The sequence below is a fragment of the Periplaneta americana genome, chromosome 5, assembly GCF_040183065.1.
Source record: "Periplaneta americana isolate PAMFEO1 chromosome 5, P.americana_PAMFEO1_priV1, whole genome shotgun sequence".
In the NCBI taxonomy this organism is placed as follows: domain Eukaryota; kingdom Metazoa; phylum Arthropoda; class Insecta; order Blattodea; family Blattidae; genus Periplaneta; species Periplaneta americana.
The window spans coordinates 152,185,247-152,208,414 of record NC_091121.1 but is presented as its reverse complement, the minus strand read 5'-3'; the positions used below and the strand labels follow the sequence as shown (position 1 = coordinate 152,208,414).

At 35.3% G+C, this 23,168-nt stretch overlaps 1 long non-coding RNA gene across 1 annotated transcript; it reads left to right on the top strand.

Annotated features, from left to right (window-relative positions):
• The first annotated feature begins 517 nt into the window (after positions 1-517).
• LOC138700218 (uncharacterized) lies at positions 518-17,445 on the top strand. The gene is made up of 3 exons (XR_011332306.1): positions 518-1,438; positions 9,419-9,597; positions 13,942-17,445. It is a non-coding gene; the product is annotated as an uncharacterized lncRNA (long non-coding RNA).
• The last annotated feature ends 5,723 nt before the right edge of the window (positions 17,446-23,168 follow it).

Here is a 23,168-nt window from a genome sequence, read left to right as displayed (position 1 = left end):
TATTACTGAAGTGGCCAGTCTCATTCACATTAAGTAAACAAGTGATATTAAAGTATTCGTGTCTATGAAAAATAGATGATATATACAAGTTTCTTATAAATTCGTACGTTTTTTCCTGTCGATCATATTGACTTGTGGATCATGTACTGGTTTCTTTGTTTTTTCATTATGGCAACCCTAGTTTTAACAAGTTTCTATTGTTATTAGAATTATGACATTCGTAATGAGAAATAAGATCAATTAGTAATATTGTCATTTAAAACGCCCCTGTATTCGACTGAATGATATTTAGAGTGCAAGTTCCCTATGAGCTTGAAATTTCCAAGATAGTAATTTATCGTAATATTAAAATGAAATACCAGTCCTAGGGAAAACGTCTGATTTCAGTAAATACATAATTATATCCCTTGTTTTTACATCTTGATCCCTTGTTTTGTTGTTGTTTTGTCAACTGTCTGAAGACAGGTCACAAGTGATATCAAGGCACCACCTATAAAGCAACTAAGCCAGGAAATAATGGGTAGGGTGGCTAATTATATCCTTTAATTGTTGTATTTTTTGTTTTAGAAAGCTGTTCATTAGCTGTTCATTTCCAGAATTCATCAAATTGTTGAAGGATAAATTTTACATAATGGGATCCTACTTTTACACAAGTAGAATCTAATTTATGAGATTTATATCTTGAAATGTTGTTCCTCTCCACTAAAGTGCTGCTATGAGACTGTATTGCATTGTACAATATTATTGGAAACATAACTTTTCGGCTTGGTATTACTGCCTTGTGTTGAATTCTTCTGATTTTTAATTTCTATCAGAGCTAGATGAGACTTTGTTTTGAAGTATTTGAGAATATGTTGAGGAATCGACATTTTCAGACCAATGTTTGACCTCATAAAATAGTATATTATGTTAAATCATTATATTTCAGGAAATCAGAATAGGCCTACATTTTGTCATCAGAATTATGGTTTTTCTTTCTATTTGCAATTACTTGGTTTTGATTAGCAGACCTACAATAATCATATTCTTTGTCGGACAGCTTGTAAATTAATATTTTTTGCCAATTATTTATTAACCTTTAACATATTTACTGAATAGAGTAGGGAATAGAGTGTAAAGCAGCAAGACTTAATAAAACAAGACACATCTCTATTTTTCGGCTTTAGTGTTGCCGCCATCTAGCGTCAAAAGATTCTATTAATACGAAAACTGTAACACCACTGCCACCTGGCGAATGAAATTCTAACTATTTACTCAAGTGGAAGCTTTTGATAGGTTAGGCTCTAGACGCAAGTTGTGCGACATAGTTGCCTAAGCAACAAACAAACAAACCTGGGATATGAAGAGTCAGACCTGGAGTCCATTCACAACATGTTTGAAGGTAACAGTGATTCTGACAAAGATTATCAACCCAATTGTGGTGATCTGACTTCATCAGGTAAGTTATTTTTGTAATAAGTGTATTTTAATGGATGATTTCTTATTTTTAATTGTATTTTTTGCAAAGTTTATATAATGTGACGCTTAGGCAAGTTTGTCTCTTACATTTTTTTCAAAACCCATAAGAAATGCAGAGGGTTAGGCACTATTTTTGGTGGATATTTTAGTTTATATTTTCAATTAATATTTTATAATGTAAGCAAGTTTAGCTCTATTTGCATGCGTATGAAACATAATTAAAGGTAGTATTTTACGAAATCAAATCTATTAAAATCCCTTGATGAGGTTGGTTAGGCAAGCTTAGTGCTAAGTACGAATAATTGTTGTTGTTTGGCTAAAATTTACAGCTTATGTCACCACATGTACCATTTTATTTTGTCATTTTTGACGACTATGGAGTTCGGAATGGCACGCCTTCTCAATCATATCAAAAATTTTCTCCCACAGACAACCAAAGTTCTTACAATCTATAGTGACAGCTGTGGAGGGCAGAATCGTAATATTAAAACAGCTCTCTTCTTATCTTGCGCATTGCAAAACCATCCAACCCTTGAAGTGCTCAATCAAAAATGTTTCATTCCTGGCCACAGTTTTGATATCTGTGACATAGACTTTGGAGTCATCGAGAGGTCTAAACGCTATCACGAAGAAGTATATGTTTCTGAAAAGTGGGAAAGAGCAATAGCTGATGTGAAGAAAAGAAATCCAAAATTTCAGGTCCATCGTATGACTAGCGAACTATTCTATAGTTGAGATACTTTAGAAAATGAAATAACAAACAGAAAGATATCGAAAATAAACAAAAAGTGGAATGGCTCAAGATTCGATGGTTACAGTTTCGGAAAGATGAACCCAAGAAACTTTTCTACAAAACATACAGTGTGTCTGACTGCATAGATTTTGGTGTGGTCGATATAGCATGGAAAGGGATCTAAGGTCGCCCATCACGAAACTTTTCTCAGAAATTGAACCTCCTGTATCCCAGAGGTCGGCCAATCACGAAAGAGAAGAAGAAAGATTTAATGTCACTACTCAAATATATCCCTCCAATTTACCACCATTATTACCGAAATCTGAAAGTAGAAGGAGAAGGTTTCAACAATCCAGACATGGAAGCAACTGACGGGGATAATAAATAAAGAGTTCCATATTTTTCTTTGTGTTCCAAAGATTTATAGTTCGTAACTTTGTTAATTAGTCCAATAAATTGGTCATCATACCACTGACCTGCAAGGATTTTAATGTCTTATACTTTTGAACCTAACTTGCATATCCTACTTATTTGGGTTTCAAATTTTTTTTTACGAGAGCCAAACTTGCCTAACATTGCCTATGGGTCATTCCATGGTTGCGTGTGTGACATTTTAACAGCAGATTCACTTACAAAAGACACTGTAGATTAAATGTTTTAAGAGCTAACATTTTTACTTTTATATATTATATTAACCATCAGAGTTATGAAGTTTTGAGTTGGTTAAGAAGAATACACTTAACAGAAATAAAATGTCAATCTTTGTTGCGTGTGTGACAAAATGATACAACTCCTGCTCATGCAAGTGAAGATTTTATTACAATTCTATTCTCTTAGATTATGAATATGATTGTAACTTGCTGGTGACATAAATAAAATGTATACTTTTGAGATGATATAATAGAAGTTGCTGAGGAACATTAACATTCAACATAAATTCTAATTTGAAAATGTTGCGTGTGTGACACTTGAAGACATGTTAAGTTTACATATTTTTATCAGCAGGAATGTGACATAGATATTTTTTATTTACAAACTAACCAAAATAATACCACTGCTATTGAAATTAATTAAAAAAACACATACAAATTAAAAAAATTTTTACAAACATTCATGTAGGCTAAAACATAGCATAGTCACCTAAAGGCAAATTGACTCCTGTTATTAAGCAAATTAGGAGGTTTCACTTTCTTCAGGATCACTGACAAGTCCTCCCAAAATTTGTCCTCATTTATTGGCAACACCCAACACTTCCTCATACTTCATCACAATAGCAAAGAAGACGTCTTGTTTCCTGTTAGACTTTCCTGTTGCAGTTAAAGATACAACTACCGTACAAAGTCCCCTGGCTCAAGTTTGGTATTGTCCTTGTTGTTGCATGAAGATCTAGACTTCTCCTCCTCCTCCTCTTCTTCTTCTTCTTCTTCTTCTTCTTCTTCTTCTTCTTCTTCTTCTTCTTCTTCTTCTTCTTCTTCTTCTTCTTCTTCTTCTTCTTCTTCAAGATGTAATAATTGGACTGTTGTTAATTCTTCTTGTTGAGAGCTTACAGAAACTTTCACCAAATCTTCTTTAATAGGAGACACAAAGCAAACTTTATGCAGGCTTGGAATTGGCTGTACATTTTTCCAACGATTATCCAGGAATGGTGATAATGAATTCACTTCTTCTGCAGATGTAAATAATGTTGTTACACTTTTACACTCTGTTTGGTACATTCATAGAATTCGTAAGGCGAATTTATATAATCATTTGGCGTGATTTCAGCATTTTCTAAACAGTTCTTTTCAAAGTTCTCCCAACATCATCAACTGCTCCTTTGCCATGGGAAGTGGCAAAAAAATTCCAGTCTTCAGAAATATTGAAGTCAGACTGAAAATGTGTGAGGTTCAACACTGCGATGCAATTCTTGAACTGTGCAGCACAGCCATCAGAGAATATCTTCACATGTTGAATATTCGGAACTTGTTTCAGTTTCAAGTCTTAGAGAAGGGTTTTAAGGAATATTTGCTGTGTGACAAGTCATCACTTATAATGACATAATTATAGTTCTTCCCGCATTTCAACCAAACAGCAGCAGTGAAAATGGTGGTTTGTCACTGACTCCAGTCAGCACTTTGAATTTCATCTTGGCTCAAAGATATGTAGTTTTCTGCAAAATCAATTTGGATGACTGCATCATGAATTAGAAATTTTTTCTTCACCTCTTCAAAGTGTTTGGACTGTTTTCTTTTCACGTAACTATGGAGCTTGAATGCCGTTCAACTGGATTTGTATTTTCTTGACATATTCAGATCAGTCCCAGTTTCCAGGACAATTTGAGGATGTCCTTCCACATCTCTACACTGAGGCCATTTCATTTCATTATTAATTGTTTCTTCATCACTAATGATATTTTGAACAGAATTGCAGGCCGACTTGCATTTTCACATGTATCTGACATGCATTCAAAGCTTTCAGTGTCACATACAAGGATGGCTAATAAATCTTGTTTACTACGTGGAAATACACCAGTTTCTTTCCTACACTTTCCACCAAAAACTGCATGTTCCCATGGTAATGATATACATGTGTTATGGGTCATAGAGGAAACGGGAAATACAAATGGTTGGTGAAGCTCGAAAAACTTGAATTTCTTTATCACACAATCAGGATATTCCTTCACAAACTCTTCATAGGCTTCAGCAATGGTCGTCATCATCATAGTACATTTCTGTACCACTTCTTTCTTGCCGGTTTGAACATTCTTTATGGTGGCTTTGTCTTTTTTACCTAGCTCAGTCCTGCTTATGTCATCATGAAGATAAAACTGCACCATGTTATCTTTTGTTTCATCATTCAATCTTTTACGGTACTGTTTTTAATTTTTGTAGCAGATTTAGTCTTTTTGCAAATTCCGGCAATTCCTCAAATATAAATTTCGATACCACTGTTTTCCTTTTCTTTAGGCTGTTTGGTAAACCTCTATTCACTTTAAAAAACTGCTTTCCCTAGTGATCTGTTACTCCTATATGAACCCCTTGTTAGAGATACATTATTTATCTCAGGTACCTCCTTTAGTTTTTCTCTGTGCCGCCTCTGTCTTATTCTATCTTGCGCTTTAGCGTTAACTTTATTTCATCAGTTTGAAGAGCTTGTTTTTGTCTTTCCCTGTTTTTTTTTTCATGTTTTGTGTTGTGGGTGTGACATTTGATAATATGAGGCTAATGTCACACACGCAACGCAATTTTGAGTGCAAAATAGTCATGCTACCAAAAAAGTTGTTATATGTTAAAATTTAGATCTTGTGGATAACCTCACTTTCTGAAAGTTTTACTTTGCTAAGTTAATTACTTTCTTATGGGGATAAATAAAATCATGTTTTGTGTTGCGGTCCTGACATATGATCGTAATATTTTGATTTAGTCCCATGTACTTGAAAAACTCATCTGATTTGCTTCAAAATTTCACAGTAGATTGTGGAACATCTACACAGCAAGTTTCTCACGCAACAAAAAATCAGAAGATAAGCAAAGATGATCAAAGCAGGCAACAAATGAGGTGTATTTTTCCTTTTGTCAGCAGTACTATTAATACTAAAGTCAAATATGCATAGATATTAAATAATATAATATTTTCATAAAATTAACCGTTTATCTGGTATAAAGGTTCATCTACTCTAGAAATATGAATATTACAATTACTTTGAAATATTTTAATTTTTTTGCATTCAGGGTCCTTTGACAAGGAATGACTCCTATGCCACATGTTTGGGCTTGAAATATAATTTGTTTTAGGGCTAAACTTGTCTATCATTCATTTTACAGTTAACACATTTCTGGGTTAATGATATTTTTCAACTTACTTTTTTACATGGACTAGATACATACCAGCTATAACGGCTGGGGGGATCATCGTGCTAACCACATGATACCTCCATTCTGGTTGGATGATCGTCCACTTCTGCTTCGGCATGTGGGCGTGAGGCCAGCAGCCAGCTGGTCGGTCTAGGCCCTTCACGGGCTGTAGCGCCACGTATTATTATTATTATAGATACATACTAGATTACAGTAAAAGAGAAATAATTTTATTTTGACATGTGATTATTTAAAAAAATGACGTCCAAATTTAGACTTGAATAACTCTTTTCAGTGTAATTGTGGTTTAGGCAAGTCTAGCACTGAGCCACTCAATTATTGTTAAATTTAACTTGTGTTAGGTGATTAGCATAAGTATTAAATGTTGTATATCTGTATATATTGTATCGTTATATTACAGAACAACTATTTTAATTACTTGTTAACATATTTATTATGAGGCTTATAATTTATTGTGTCAATTTCTCCGGGAATTTTTGAGACAAGCATAAATAACAAAAAGTACGAAGACTCACCTAGTTAATATTGCTTCATCCATGATTTTAAACATGTGAGTGCATTCACATACTCCAAATTAAGTGCCACTCTATGTTTAGTAACAATGTTTCCTGCATCACTAAACACGAAAAAACTCTTTTTCTGTCAAGCACTTCTCCACGATCGTTTAATTTAAATCGTAACATTTCACCAAGTTTACCTCTCAAATTCTCATATGACATAATGGAGTTTACACTTTTCACAAACCACAGAAAATTGATTTTTTTTTTCTTTATCAAACTAAACACACAACCTTCATATACCAACTCAGTACAGAAACTGCAACTGCAAAAGTACAGCGGTCGAAACAGAAGACTGGCCCCTGTTGTAATCGAATTACCAGATTTTAAAAAGAGAAGAAGGTAGTTATGCTCTCACTTGCACACAGTATAGACATGGCTATTTTGAAATGGGTGAGGGAGACGAAGCCCAGAAAAGTATGTATTTCATATGCTAGGAAGATGAGCTGACAACAAGGTGGAAGTTTTCTTGGAAAACCATAAAACTTAATAAGGGTTTTGCATTGTGTTTCAACTTTCAATAGAGGTAGACTAGGTCACTGTCCCCATATTTCCATCTCTTTCTGAAGTGTTTGTGCAAAGATTTTCCCTACGCTACCTGCTTTGCAATAAAAAAATAACAGTATTATTGTGCTTTTTAAGTAAGCAATTTCCGAGAGAGGAATATTAATTAAATATTTTTTATCGATTAATCTTACAACAGAAATTGATAAATTAATCGATTAGATTAATTGATTAAATCCCACAACACTAGTTTTAAGCCCATATACCGACCGAACAATGAACAAATGCATTTGCTGACTGAATTCAGAACATGTGGACGGTACAGTGAAGGTAAACCAGTCATTTGGTTTGCTTCGTATGTGATCCATTGCTTGTCAGTACATCAAAGGAAATTGGTATTCGCTGTGGATGGGATTTGTCACTTTTTCGTAGTTTGTTGTAGCAGCAGACCGCAGTGGTTAATATACCTAATTTCACAAACCAGTACTAGTATATCAAAACTGGAATGGATTGAAGAAGATGTCATCAACAAAGGGCCATATTTATGCATGGACCAACATGAGCCATGGCACTGGATGGCAAATTTTTGGGATTAGTACCATACTCAAGCTGTGAAAATTTGAGAAATTTTATACACATGTGCATTTATGACAAACATTTTACATTACTTTATATATATACTATATGCGAACAGGATGTAATTAATGAACTAATTAGTAAAAGGTAGTAAGGTTGTCTGATTGTAATATACCAGTCAAGCTTTATTTCACATGTGCGTCACATAATTAAAGCTTGTAAGTTACCGTACTTAATTTTACATGGCAGCTCATGACATCTCAAAGCAAAATAATACTTGTTCTATGCAAAAATTGGTAACTTATTGGTTAAATACCTGACATTTTATTTTTATTATTATTATTATTATTATTATTATTATTATTATTATTATTATCATCATCATTATTATTATTATCAGTTGAAATGAACTAGTACACAAGTTACAGGTTTAAAATGACTGTCTGCAGTTGTTAAATTATGAAGTTTTAAATTATTAGTATTATTAAGTTCGGATACGAAAAGAATTGAGGCTGAATATAGAAAACAGTGAAAACTTAAAATAATTTAGAAAAGAAATAAAAAGTGCTTATGTTGTAAGACACACAAAATCGAGTTGTTCAAAATGAAACTGAGGTATTCTTTCAAAAACTGATGTGAGTACATCGTCACTGTTATGTGATACATCTTCTAAACTAACAATAAGTACGATAATGAAAGTGAAATGAATGGCAGTATTGATCAGCACCCATGTAATTAAAATAATGACTGATGAGTATGGAAATGAAATAAATAAAATTAGATCCAGCATTCTGAGCAATAAATGAAGTAACTAGAGACTATTTCACCAGTCAAGGAGTGAAACAATAGGCCTCTCTAGAAGATTTCAGATCCAACAAAAAGCAGGGCGGTGATCACTGAATGTACTGTAATACAATACTCACATTTAAAGTTATATTTAATTTTATTTCTTTTGTATTATTTTCCCTTATTTACTAATTAATTCCATTTGAATATTGATTATTCGATTCTCTGTCTTAATTTTGACTAATTTTCATAATTCGTTATTTATGTAGAGGGGGCAACATTTCTTTAGTTGCCTGAAGTGGCAAAAATTTTAAATACAGTCCCGCATCAACCTTATTGAATTATATCGGGACCAGGAAATTTTGGAAAAATCATGGAACTCGGCTGTTTGGAAACTTCGAATAAATACATAAAACTTGTATATGAATCCTCTGTTGCCAGATATTGAATTGTTAGTGCTAATCTTTCATGAACAGGTATTGCTTCTCATCAGTCTGTCTTTCTTGCAAAGTGTTAGTCTATTTTGCATAGTAACATTTCAAAGTCTGTTGCTGAAATTCAACAGAAGTTTTAAAACTATCCCACTGAATTTAACGTAAGTAATTAAACAAGTCAATGCTTCTATTCTATACCAATTGCGACTTTTGTATAGTGGAATCTGTCACAATCACCCTTTATTTTTGTTAGACAGCCCATAATAACTGCTGCATTTACTATAATAAATCGTCTACCATTATTGCGAATAACCAGCAAATGCAAATGTTCCCTGACCATTTGCTGATTATTTGTATGTTGCTCCAAACAGTGAAAGTTCGCTTCATCACTTGTTCATTGTTCGTTCCCTATGTGTGTACGCACCTTTATTGATGTCACTAAAGAGGTTCAGACCTGTCTTCTGACAGTTGATAAACAAACAAATGTAAATTAAAAAATATTGATGTTTGCATTAGGGAACGCACTCGGGACAATTCTAAAGAGGCAGAAAGCTTCCGTGAACAGTTCAATACTCGCAGTGCAGAATATGTGGAAGAAATCTTGTCACCTCACTTTGGTGGCATATTGCAGTTTGTGAAGGAAGGTGAAGTGCTGGTTGACAAGGGACAAGCAGATGAACTGAAAAATCATGTAAGTGAGTATCTTTGTTGCATATCATTTAATTTTGTTACTGCCACTATAGATATTAGATACTTCCAACATGTTGTTATGGCTAGTTCTAGTGTTCATCAGTTTTGTTATGATCAGTTCTGACACCAAAATTATTGTGGCTCTACTTGTATAATCAGAAGGGTAATGGTCGAGCTATTATCTTAGATTGGTACTGCGTTTACAAGACAGGATCTTATAAAGTACCTGACAATGGCACTGTCGTCAACTCTTTTGAAACTCATTCTCGGAAGTCTTATTTAATAACATGCAAAATTATGATAAACAATCATGCGAGTCATACAAACGCTTCATAAGTTGATCTGGAGCTGTTGAGATTTCCTAGCACGAATCTGTTGACCACTGGTGATGGGTCCTTCAACAAATTCCAACTTTTCTTCCTCTCAATGGATAAAATTGCTAGATTACAAAGCCTTGTGCTTGACATGGCTGTCCTGGTGTAAGTTTTTATTCGTCATGATGCAGAAAAATTCCTTTCTGCGGATGCAGTCGTGATGGGACAGATCAGTAGGCCTATAATTTATAAAACTTAGAGTAGTTCCTGGAATGCCAAACCCATGCTTATGTTCTGTAGTTTAGAATATAGGTCACACACATGTTTTGATTTAATATTCACAGGGAACACTGTTTCTCTAGAAGTTCCTTGTTTATGTTTAACACAAAATTTGAAGATCCATACAAGTCAGCCAGTTCTGGCAGCATCTTGAAGTTCATGAAATCAGAAGACTTTGGATTACCAACTGATACTGCTTCGCAGAAAACAGAATTTTCTTCAAACCATCTTTTCATTTCTGATATGACTTTATCAAGTATATTATATAAACTTGCTCTCAGCAAAATCTTATCTTGTTGTTCTGAATTGAAACTCTTCAGCATAGTGTCACCATCATCAGTAACGAAATAGTCTCTTACCAGAGACTGAGGTGATCGATTTAATTTAATTACGGTATGGTTTATTTAACGACGCTCACAACTGCAGAGGTTATATCAGCATCGCCAGTGTGCCAGAATTTTGTCCTGCAGGAGTTCTTTTACATGCCAGTAAATCTACTGACATGACCCTGTGGCATTTGAGATGATCAATGATTTCTTTTTTCTTGTACAGAGACACTGATTCCGAAAACTTCTGTCATACAAACAGCACTAGAATAAAATTCTTCGAATTTTTCTTCATTTCGGAGCTTTGAAAAGTTTTCTATCATTGCCTTAATGAGGGACGAACATTTACTAATATCCATTTTTGAAGACTGAGGTGCTTCCGATAATGAATTTGCAAGAGCCAGAACATGGTCTAAATAAACCAAATAAAATAGGTGTCAATGAACACATTTTTGACTTCTTATCTTAATTATTGCTCTGGATCCATGGTTTATTTTTGATGTTGAGTGTTTTCCGTAAAAAAAACTAAAAATTCACTAATTTTTTTTGGGCCCAGGCCCACCTGGCCCACCCATTGGCTGTGCCACTGACGACAATTTCATTACTTTTTGCACTGTTGAGTAAGAATGCAATGATTATTTTTTGCACTAAAGTAAACAAGGTCTTATTTGCAGCTTGTTTCATGGACATTCTTTCAGACTTGTGTTAGTTGTTCCAGATGTTGTCTTAAAATTAAGTCATAAGTGAAATGGAGATATCAGAAATAACAGAGAATATAGCTATGCAGAATGCTAGTACAAAGAAAATAAAATTTTTTGATGTACTTCTAACTAATCGAAAAGAATACAGATCATGAGTCAAATAAATTACAGAAGACGCTTGTTTAAGTGTTGAGGATTGAGATGTTCTCAGAATATTTTACTTATAGAAAGGAGTAGATTAATGAGTGAATGAAATCTAATGGCTTCCTGTGCTACATAGAATGCTCACCTGACAGGACTTATCATTGTAAATACTATGAGGTCCTACAAGAAATATTAATTGATTTTTTTTAATTAGTACAGCATAAGTTTTGGGTATTTCAGAAGTGACGCATGTATTTGCGATAAATTTAGAACCAATATATCTCAACTTGAATTAGAAATAAACAATGATAAAGATGCAACTCAGATACACAATTTGAATAGGCAAAAATGACAGCGACTCAAAATGAACTACATAAGAGGAAAAGAGATACTTTGTATGAGGTAAAGTGTTCTGAATGTTTGGATACCTTTCAAGTCCAGAAAGTCTATGATTAAGGGAGCAATTTCTATGGATTACTGGAAGAATCTTTCAATTCCTAAACTTTCAACAAGTGAAGCATATTACTCCAGGCAACTATAGTCTTTTCATGCTAAGTTCATAGACTTTCTACTGGAAATCTGTATTTTGTACACATGATGAAAAGGTTTCGAACAAAGCGCATGATGAAGTATGCTTAATGTTGTGGTATTCCTGTTTTGGAATTTTGCCTGACTATGCGTGAATTCAATATGTTCTGTGAATCCTGCTGATGACAGAATAACAAATTTTATTGTGATTCGATTTTTCCATTTCTTAGTGCATATAGTGAAGAAATTTTGTTTGTTGGCAACATTTCCAAAAAAAGGCCATTTGTACCTCAAGTGCAATAATAATGTAGAATTTATAAACCAGAAGATAAGATGTGAGTTTCCTGATGACTAGTGGCATGAGATTGCTAATCCTGGGAAGAAACCTGAACCATTCTTCATAGTTTACTGCAAGATAGAAGAAGTATTTTAGTCCACGCCTGTGGAGTAATGGTCAGCACGTATGTTCGCAAAATCAGGTGGCCCGGGTTCGAATCCTGGTCGGGGAAAGTTACCTGGTTGAGGTTTTTTCCGGGGTTTTCCCTCAACCCAATACAAGCAAATGCTGGGCCCTGGACTCATTTCACTGGCATTATCACCTTCATTTCATTCAGACGCTACATAACCTGAGATGTTGATACAGCATCGTAAAATAACTCAGTAAAAAAAAAAAGAAGTATTTTATGGATGGGGAGAATTTCTGAATAGCTACTGCAAAAAGAAAGCCCTTTCGCCTAGAAGTCCATTGCAATCTACAATGTAAAATAAGATACAGTACTAAAAATGTGTTCCTGATTATCATCAATCGGATGATATGAAAGCTATATAGTGAGTTTCTATTTTATTTGTCAAAATTATTTTATCTTTAATTTTATTTATCGCATTTTAATTTCAAATGCTATTAAACACCCAGATTAGTCTATAATAGTCATTTTCTAACATTATTTTAATTATATTTCAAGCCACTGAAAAGATATCAGAAGAAGAACAATGCGAAAGAGTTGAAAATTTCAACCGCTTTATATGATGACATTTTCAAATCCCGCACTGTGACGTCGTGGTCTCAGACGTTCTGCCTAAGACTCGCGTTACAGAATGCGTGCTGGTTTGAGTCCTCATGGGGAAAGAAATTTTCTCATGAAATTTCGGCCAGTGTATGGGACCGGTGCCCACCCAGCATCATGATGCACTTGGGGAGCTACGATAGGTACCAAAATTTGGTTGCGAAAGCCAGCTATAATGGCTGGGGGATCATCGTGCTAACCACACGGTACCTCCATTCTGATTGGATTATCGTCCACCTCTGTTTCGGCATGTGGACGTGAGGCCAGCAACTGGCTGGTCGGTCTGGGCCCTTCATGAGCTGTAGCGCCAAGGATTATTAGATTTGAAAACGGCAACATTCAATGACTTTCAAATAAAGAAGCAGTTCTGCAGTCCTGCAGTACAAGACCAATGAAAGGAAAACGAGAATTATATTTTGAAATTATATATAAAACGATCAAAAGCAAATTAAATGTCTGAGGTAGAAGTGGTGTTTCACTATAATGCATGCTGTATCCCATGTATCTCGAAGTTTCCTATTTGGACCTTGATCGTTCTTATTTTGGAAGTTTACATATTGTTTGTTTATATTGCATTTTCCATTGTTGCCAAGCAAATTTAGAACAAAATGGCATTGTATAATTGATAAGAAATAATCGTTCTTTACATTCCACCACGTCAATTTCTATTAAATGCACATATAACTACGTACTAAAACTTTAAAACTCGTTTTTTTTTAAACTTTCTAAAATAGACCTTGATCGTTATTCCTGTGTACCCTTCAAATGTTAACAGAAAATGAGAGAATTGAAATTCCGATGATAGGATTTGGTGACAGAAAGCATAGACCTATACAACAAGAGTTATGCCACCTATTTCTGAATTCTCTCATTTTTCCTGATGAGTGATGACTGGAACTTGAGAGCTCAAAATTTAGTAAACATAGCCAGTCCTAATGACTGTATATTTTGCAAAATGTTCTGAAAGGTTAAAAGTTTATACCTTCTTTCCAGAAAAAGCATTGGCACTTGTTCAGTCTTTCTCTGCGGGATGGAAACTATCTTTGGAGGAGTTGAATCGAGAGATCCTGTCTTCTTTTCCCAATTTGGTGACTGGTTCCTCACTTCTGCAGTTGGCTCTCACCCAGTTGGTACAGTACTATCACCGTTTCCAAAAATTATTAACACCAAATGCTCGTGCGCAGCTGACCAATATTCATCACATCAAGGTGAAGATATATTATGGCCTGCTGTGATAGGTAAATAAGGGAATAGTTTGATGAAGAGCTTAATATATTTAAGTTAGGAATATTTGACTTTTTTAAATTAATATATTTAAATATTTGTTAGATCTGAATGGTGGGAGAATTGTGTATATATAGTCACTGTTTAATTAATCATTTATGAACAATTAATGTGTTGATATAATTTTTGTTTTAGTGTTTGAATGCTAGATACCCATTCACAGTAATGTGGTTCAGGTGTTATTTATGAATTATTTACAAAAATGTGAATAAGATTTAAAATTGGAATCATATCATAGTTGAGCATTGTTCTCAAATCACGTGCGACAATCATACTGCTTTTGTGGTGCTTCAGTTTGTAGAAGTTGTACCAGTTAGTGTCTGCAATGTATGAACATAAGAGAGACAACAAGACATTAAAAATTTTGCCTTATTTCATACGAAAAACTAATCGCAAGATCTGTACTAAAATGCTTAAGCAGTTAAAACATGAATGGGTGGGAGGGGAGAACAGAGAATATTTTTTTAACAAGATAGAACAAACACGACAGCCTCCTCCTGCAGAGTGAACATTGGCATATATCGAACTTCGTTGTACTTGACAAACTTGAACCAAACATAGCGTCTGTAATACACAATGCTAATACCAACTGTATTAAATGAATGTATTGTCTTTAGAGATAATTAATATTAGGTACCCTCCACAAAATTGGCTTCATTTATACATCGATGGATCCTTGATCTCCAGGGAACAAGGTGCAGGTGCAGGTGTTACATGCTGTCTCTTCTCACTTGATAGATCTCTTGGATATGGAACAACAAGTTTTGATGGAGAAATCACTGCAATAAGTGAAAGTCTCAGGAATCTTCTCTGCCACATCAATAAATTTAAAAATGCAGTTATATTGTCAGACTCCAAAGCAGCTATTCTGTCAATAGTCTCTAGACACATACCTTCCTCTCAAATAGCAGAAATAAATAAAATGCTCTCTCAACTAATAACAATCAATAAAAGAATTGTATTCCAATGGATACCATCCCATTGTGGAATCCTGGGAAACGAGAATGCGGATGCTTTAGCAAAGAAGGGCAGCACTGCTACTTACAGACCTGTTACTAAATCTACGTATTCCTCTGTGAAAAGATTTATTAAATCTACATACTTAGACTTCAACAAACAAAATTTGATAACACAATCTCAAGGGAAAAAATGGAACTCTCTGCATCATAATCCACAGTTGATTCCCAATTTACCACGCAAATCGTCTGTAGCTGCATTTAGATTGGCAACAGGCCATGACTGTTTGGCCAAGCATCTGCATAGAATTGGAATATATCAGTCTCCTAACTGTCCATTGTGCAACTCAAATAAAAAAATGGATTCAGAACATCTCAAAATTTGTGTGTCAGTGGCTAACCATGACAATATCTTTGAAAAATATTGGAGTGCAAGAGGTCAAATGACTTTATTGTCAAATGCCTGGCATTAGAAAACAACAACATTAAATGAATGTAGTGTAGCAAGTTTTTAACAACATATACAGGATGTAAAAAAAAAAAGTTACAAGCCTCGGTGGTAGGTAGATGAGTACCATGTGATCATATTTTGTTAAATAAACCCATGTCCAGAAACAATTTGTTCACATGCTAGCATCTCTGAAATGTGGAGGAAGACATAGGCAGTACGGATCACAAAAACTAGGAAAGAAGTTGAAAAGACAATTGAAATACTGTAAATAAACATTATTTTAATCAACTACAGAATATGCTCCAAATGGCTGCCACCAACTTCGATACATTTTGTGCATTGCGTGGTTATGTCATGTCGAACTCTTGGAAATATTCTTGGCATATTTCGGATGACTCCAGCTGCTACCTGAATTCGTGCCACAAGATCTTGTTGTGTCTCCATGGGAGTCTTGTACACCAGGGTTTTCATGTACAAAGAAATCCAATGGTGTCAGGTCAGGTGAGCGAGGGGGCCAGACTATTGGGCATGGGTCTCTGGACATGGGTGCAATTTCAATTTCAATTGTCTTTTTTACTGTACTTCTTTCCTAGTTTTTGTGATCCATACTGCCTATATTCTCATCCATATTTCAGAGACGCTAGCATGGGTTTATTAACAAAATATGATCACATAGTACACACCTACCTACCACCGAGCCTTGTAGCATATATTTTTTTACACCCAGTATAGTGGAGGGGTATAAGTTCATATATCCTAGTCCGTAAAATTTAAAATGAAGGAATAGCATGACTACTGCGCATGTACAGCTTATGAGTGAGAGGTGTTTTGTCTGAATCTGTGGCAGAGAGCCTGTGTGAAGTCGCCATTTCAAGATGTGTGATGTAACAGACACTTATCTCTTTTCTTCTCTGTAACTTGTCTCAGGTCGGTTCTACAACAATTGTCCTAATAAAATTTTTTGTTCCTAATAAGATAAAGAATAAAAAAGAGTAAGGGTATATTTTTTTATACCTTTCATAATTTCTGCGATATTGCTGAATGTGTGGAAACTAATTTAATTATCATCATCATCCTTGTCATCATCATAATTTTCAGGGATTAAGCCTTGCAAGGCCAGTTCCAAATTTCATGAATTAGAATTGTTGTACCCACTCTTCTTCTGTCTGCCAACATATCTTATATCCTTACAGTCTTACTAATAAACCGTGTATAGTTTTTATACGAGACTTATGCAGAGTTGAGACAGAAAACTTTACTAATAAACCGTGAATAAGCTATGGACGTATAAACAGGCTGTAACTATACAATGGGAATTGCTTTGCAGTAGTTATATACACGAAACCCCTTGTTTAAGTGTTGTATATAGGGAAAAAATGGCCGCCCCTTTAACAGTTGTTCGTAACGACTGTCATTTTATGATGATGTTTGCCTTGTAACCACAGAAGAACAAACCAAAGATCATAGAATTATTAGAATAATATTGCTGTAGCTTGTACTCTTTGACTAAAATGTAGTGTGGTAATCGATTAGAGCCAGTTGTACTATCGATATTTAACATGCCACACTAGAGCACTCTACCGGATCCAGTAGAGAACCTCAGATATTCTATTACCTTTCGTAACGAAGTAATGACGAAACTATGACGTAGCTGTGTAACAGTTATACTGTTATATATGACGTATGTAGTGATTATTAGTAAGGAATTTACACACGACTTATAAACGAGCTACTCATTGTATAAGTATAAGACAGTTAAACGTCTGTATATAGAGTTTTTATTAGTAAGACCGTTATAATTTAATGTTAATTTCATAATGTGGTGTTCCTGTATCTGACCTCCATATTCCTTCCAGCATTTCTGTATTGGTGTATATTTTTTTTTGTTGATGTACAAATATTGAGTTCTCTCCTGATATCCTTGTTCCTGTTCTTGTCTAGTAGAATATATCCAGCAACATTTCTTGAAAATCTAATTTCTTCGGCCTCAATTTTTCTTTCCTTATTCTTGCTTAATGTCCATAATTCTGAACTTCACTTTAACTGCCATTAGTTCATACAGTTTTAGTTTAGTTTCCTTTCCAGTATTCTTAAGTTATCTTTTTATTGTGCCGCACACATAATTAAATGTCCGAAATATATGTCTTTCCGAAATATACAAGTAAAAAATATGGGTACGTGGCTTATTCTGAGTAAAGTTGGCAACATTGCCCAATTTTCCTCCTGCGTAACTCCTAAGGTGATAGTACATACTGTACCACTAACTTTCCACGTGAGTATGTCAGTATTGTTAACATTGTTAATTGGCATTTGAATTAGCAGTACATGTGTCAGAATCAAGTTCAAGTGTGATAAATGTATAGTTTGTGTGTCTTATATTTTCACTTCTCAAAATCAGTACCATATTAACCAAACTCTTCAACCAGATCATAGAGGGTGATACTATTCCACCAGAATGGACCTTATCATATATAAGTGCAATATACAAAGAGGAACCCAATTAATTATCACGGTATCAATGTCTTGGCATCAGTGAGTAGGATACTCAGTAAAATAATCAAGATGCGATTGGAATCTTTAATACAAAATAAGATATCTGAAGAGCAAGCTGGGTTTACAACAGACAAATCCTGTGTAGACCATATATTTACAATTAGACAGATGACGGAAAGAATGTTAACCAAAGGAAAAGAGATACATTTTATCTTCATTGATCTAGAAAAGGCATATGACACAGTACCAGTTAATCGACTTTGGACTACCCTACAAAAGACTGGAGTCCCAAATCCTCTCATAGACCTCATGAGGAGAATGTATAAGTGTATAGCATGTGTCAAAATGAGGGAAAATCTATCAGCAGAATTTTGTACTACAAAAGGTTTGAGGCAAGGGCGTGGAATGTTACCAACTTTATTTAAAATCTTCCTAGAGAATGCCTTGGAGAAATGGAATGACTCATGCAGAGGTATGGGCATAAATATTAATGACCATATGTTGCATACCTTGCTATTTGCCGACGACCAGGTAATAGTAGGACAAGATCAGTAAGATATTGAGTATATGTTCCGCAAGCTTGTAAGTGAGTAGAGTCTACACGGATTGAAAGTGAATTTTATGAAGACAGAATATATGGTTGTTGGAGGGAAAGGAGAGAACTTGGTTGTAAATGGTGTAACAATTAAGAATGTCAGCCAGTTTAAATATTCAGGATCAATTATAGATAGTTCTGGAACTTGTGAAAAGGAAAAAACTGACTTTACTCGAAATGTCTTTCGAAACGTCCTTTATGCAGTTGTCTTCCTGTAAGCAAGTTTCATTAGAAGCTTTAGTTTTTTTTAAATCTTTATTTTCAGGTAGCCATCTCTTAGTAGAATTCTTCGCAAAGTTAACTGTTGTGGGCTGTACAGAATTTCCCTTCTGTCGTTTTTCAGATTCTTTTACATCTGAATTCGAATCATGTTTCTGCATCCTTGTAACATTTCTACTATATTTTCTTCCAGAAAATTGCATGTCAGTTTTCATTTTAAATTTTCCCACCACAGGAACATAGATCCTCTTCTTTGTGCCAGTGTTTCCATTTGAGTTCGTTCCAGCTGGAAGACTGGACAAAAGACCTTCGGTGCTTTTCAAAAAGCCATCTTCTTCAGGTAATCTGTCACAGAGAAAATCAAGTTAAGTAGGCCTAGAATATAAAGGGTGATTCACATAAAAGGTTACAAGCCAATATCTCTTAAATGGATAAATAAAACTAAATGCTGATTTTTTTTCAATCTTTATAACAGCAAGAGACCTTTCAAAAAATTACATTGGAAACTTTTCAGTGTTTACTCTTCATGAGGAATTTGGGAGGGGGAGGAGGGTAAGTTTAGAATTTCAAATGAAATTACTATAATTTTTGGAAATTCTGATTTTTCTTTTTTATTATGTAACTTTCATCCAAAATATTTTCCTCCACAGTACAGTAGAATATTGAGAAGTACAGTATTAGGCATTTGAAATTTCGAAGGCATACTAGGTAAAAGTACGAAAGAAGTAAAAATTTCAGAGATTTCATTTTACGTCACTTCATTAAGTGCTCAAAATAATACTGGTGGTGGTGGTGGTGGTGCTGGTGGCAGCATCAATAGTAATAATACTTACTTACTTACTGGCTTTTAAGGAACCCGGAGGTTCATTGCCGCCCTCACATAAGCCTGCCATTGGTCCCTATCCTGAGCAAGATTAATCCAGTCTCTACCATCATATCCCACCTCCCTCAAATCCATTTTAATATTATCTTCCCACCTATGTCTCGGCCTCCCCAAAGGTCTTTTTCCCTCCGGCCTCCCAACTAACACTCTATATGCATTTCTGGATTCACTCATATGTGCTACATGTTCTGCCCATCTCAAACATCTGGATTTTATGTTCCTAATTATGTCAGGTGAAGAATACAATGCGTGCAGCTCTGCGTTGTGTAACTTTCTCCATTCTCCTGTAACTTCATCCCTCTTAGCCCCAAATATTTTCCTAAGAACCTTATTCTCAAACACCCTTAATCTCTGTTCCTCTCTCAAAGTGAGAGTCCAAGTTTCACAACCATACAGAACAACCGGTAATATAACTGTTTTATAAATTCTAACTTTCAGATTTTTTGACAGAAGACTAGATGACAAAAGCTTCTCAACCGAATAATAACACGCATTTCCCATATTTGTTCTGCGTTTAATTTCCTCCCGAGTGTCATTTATATTTGTTACTGTTGCTCCAAGATATCTGAATTTTTCCACCTCTTCGAAAGATAAATCTCCAATTTTTATAGTTCCATTTCGTACAATATTCTGGTCACGAGACATAATCATATACTTAGTCTTTTCGGGATTTACTTCCAAACCTATCGCTTTACTTGCTTCAACTAGAATTTCCGCTTTTTCCCTAATCGTTTGTGGATTTTCTCCTAGCATATTCATGTCATCCGCATAGACAAGAAGCTGATGTAACCCATTCAACTCCAAACCCTGTCTATTATCCTGAACTTTCCTAATGGTCAATAATAATAATAATAATAATGACTTACATTAACATCTAAATACTTGTTAATAACATTTTATTAAGGTTTTTTCTAACATTTGACAACATACTTGTTCCTTTGTATCTTCTTTCGTTGTAGGTGCTGTAGGCATGACTTTTTGTTTTATGTACCTCATAAAAAATAATCAAGTAAGCAGGCTGGCCATGTGACAGGTCCAGCACTTCCAATTCATATGTAATCTAACTTCTTATTTAACAGTTCATGCATACATCTTGCAAAATGTGGTGAGGCATCAATCACTTTTCACTTGACTTAGTTCATACATCTCTTATTCTTTGTGGCTACAACATTTTGTTTAGGAGCATGTAATATTTAACTAACAACGATTGAGTCATATTACAACTAGGAGCTAGGCAATGTTGCTTAAGCACAAATGACTCCTGTTGTTCCAGGAGATTAAAAAGCTGCGACCTCCATGAAAAGGGGTATAGTAACGCATTTCTGTTCTTACATTGAGAGATAAGAGTGGTTAACTTATACCATTTAAAATTCTAAAGTAAACCCCCTTGGGGGTGAAGGGGGGCACACTGTGCCGTTTTATTTCGGCACGTCTTTCTTTTCCTTTCAATTTCTTTTACATTTTTCTATCTTTATACTTTTCTCTGTTAGTTTTAATTATTCTAACTCTTCATAGATGACTTGTAGTTTTTTCGTTTCTGATCTAGTTCTTCTTACTTCTCGTAGATGACTTCTTTCCTCTCACCTTTCTGTTTTCCCATAGTCTATGGTGTTCTTTCTTGTAATCTGTGGAGAGTTGAAAACAAGGGCCTAGCCTATGGCTGGCGAGTGATTGGTTGATTCCCTGGGGAGAATTAGTATTTATTGCTGATTGGTTGATACCCTGGGGAGAATTTAGTATTTTTCATTACATTATCCGATTGATTAAGATAGAGACGCCGTTTGGTATTTCGCCTGTGAAGCGAGTTGTTCGGGCTAGTGGCGTCAGTACGCTAGAGGGATGGCTTGGAGGTAGAACGTGTGTTGTGAAGGGCACGAGTGCCTATGTAGGCCGGGGATCGAACTGGGTTCGATAAGTCTACTAGTAGCTGTGTAGTCCAACGTGTTGTGGGATCCTGCGAGTGTATCGCAGAAGATATTCGTGTGGAGTTTAGCGGAGAGTTTTGTGATGTACTAATTATCTTGAACTGCATTCATTTTTCTGTCTGACTAGCATGCAGTCAACTCTGGTTAAATACCGGTCTGTATTTTTATTTCAGGTTATTCTTTCTCTAGCTGTGATATAACTAAAAGTCTACCACAAACTACAAGGAGTTCAGTGAGATGGTTTTGGTTTACGTTTTACTTAGTTATTGCAGCAGAACGAATTTGACGAGTATGAAATTCACAATGAAGGCACCCATTGTTGTGTGACGTTTGAGGGGTGGCCAATTTGAGTGTAACGGCTATGTGTGTGCTGAGTGTTGGTTACATCAAGGTTGTATGACAAGATGGATGCCAGCGAGGGGGAGTATCTGCCTGTGTAAGGTAATTAGCTGGATTTGATTAACATTACTCTGTGAAGAAGATATTTTCTGTGCTACGAATTTATTTTGTTGTTTATTCTAAATAAATGGTTGTGTTTAACATAGGGAGTGTGTGTTGTTACTTAACTACCTTGACACGTAGATTACCATCCTGATCATAACGTTTCATGGCAGGGTTATTTGGTATTATTAAGATATTTATCTTTTATTTTATTAACAAAGAAGACCAACCAGACCCAGCGACGGTTCAGTGTTAGCAGAATTGCGTGGTTATGATCGGCGTTTGGAATCTCAAAGCCGAGGTACTTGGGATTGTGCTGTTTTGTTGTTTTTTGTGTTTCAAGATGGATGCTGGAATGGTGGAGTGGCACGCTCTCCATAAAGATGAGTTGCTATATGAGTTGAGAGCACATGGTGCGGAGGTTACTCGAACGCGGATGTCACCACTCTCCTAGCCAAAGCTAGGGAACCGGGGTTCGTTTCCCAGCAGACTCCGCGGAAATACCCCCAGTACTGTATCGCTAGTGAACTTTTCAAATCTGTAGAAATCGTGGAGTCCTTTTCGGAATTTCTGGAGGAATTGAGGGTCGATTTTCAGAAGGATCGTTTTAGAAGAATATGGAACAGGGTGATTCACTGGGAATTACGACTGAAAGATATACTCAAGGTTAAGTTGGAAGTTGTAGATAGGGAAAAGTTCGAGAAGGAAATGCAGAGATTGGGGATAGTGAAAATGGAACTAACGAATTTGAAAAAGAGTAGGAGCCAGGAGACCACGAGAGAGCAGAAACAGGGTTCAGGGGTGGCCAATGAAGCTCAAGTCCCTGTGAAAGTTTCCAATCTCGACAGGAAGAAGGACTACCTTAGCTTGATTTTTTCTAACATGCCTAATCCTTTTGAATCTGTTCTGAAAAAAGGGATGGTTTTCTCCGTTAGTAGTATACAGGCAGTCATGCATTTTCTGAGGGTGTTAG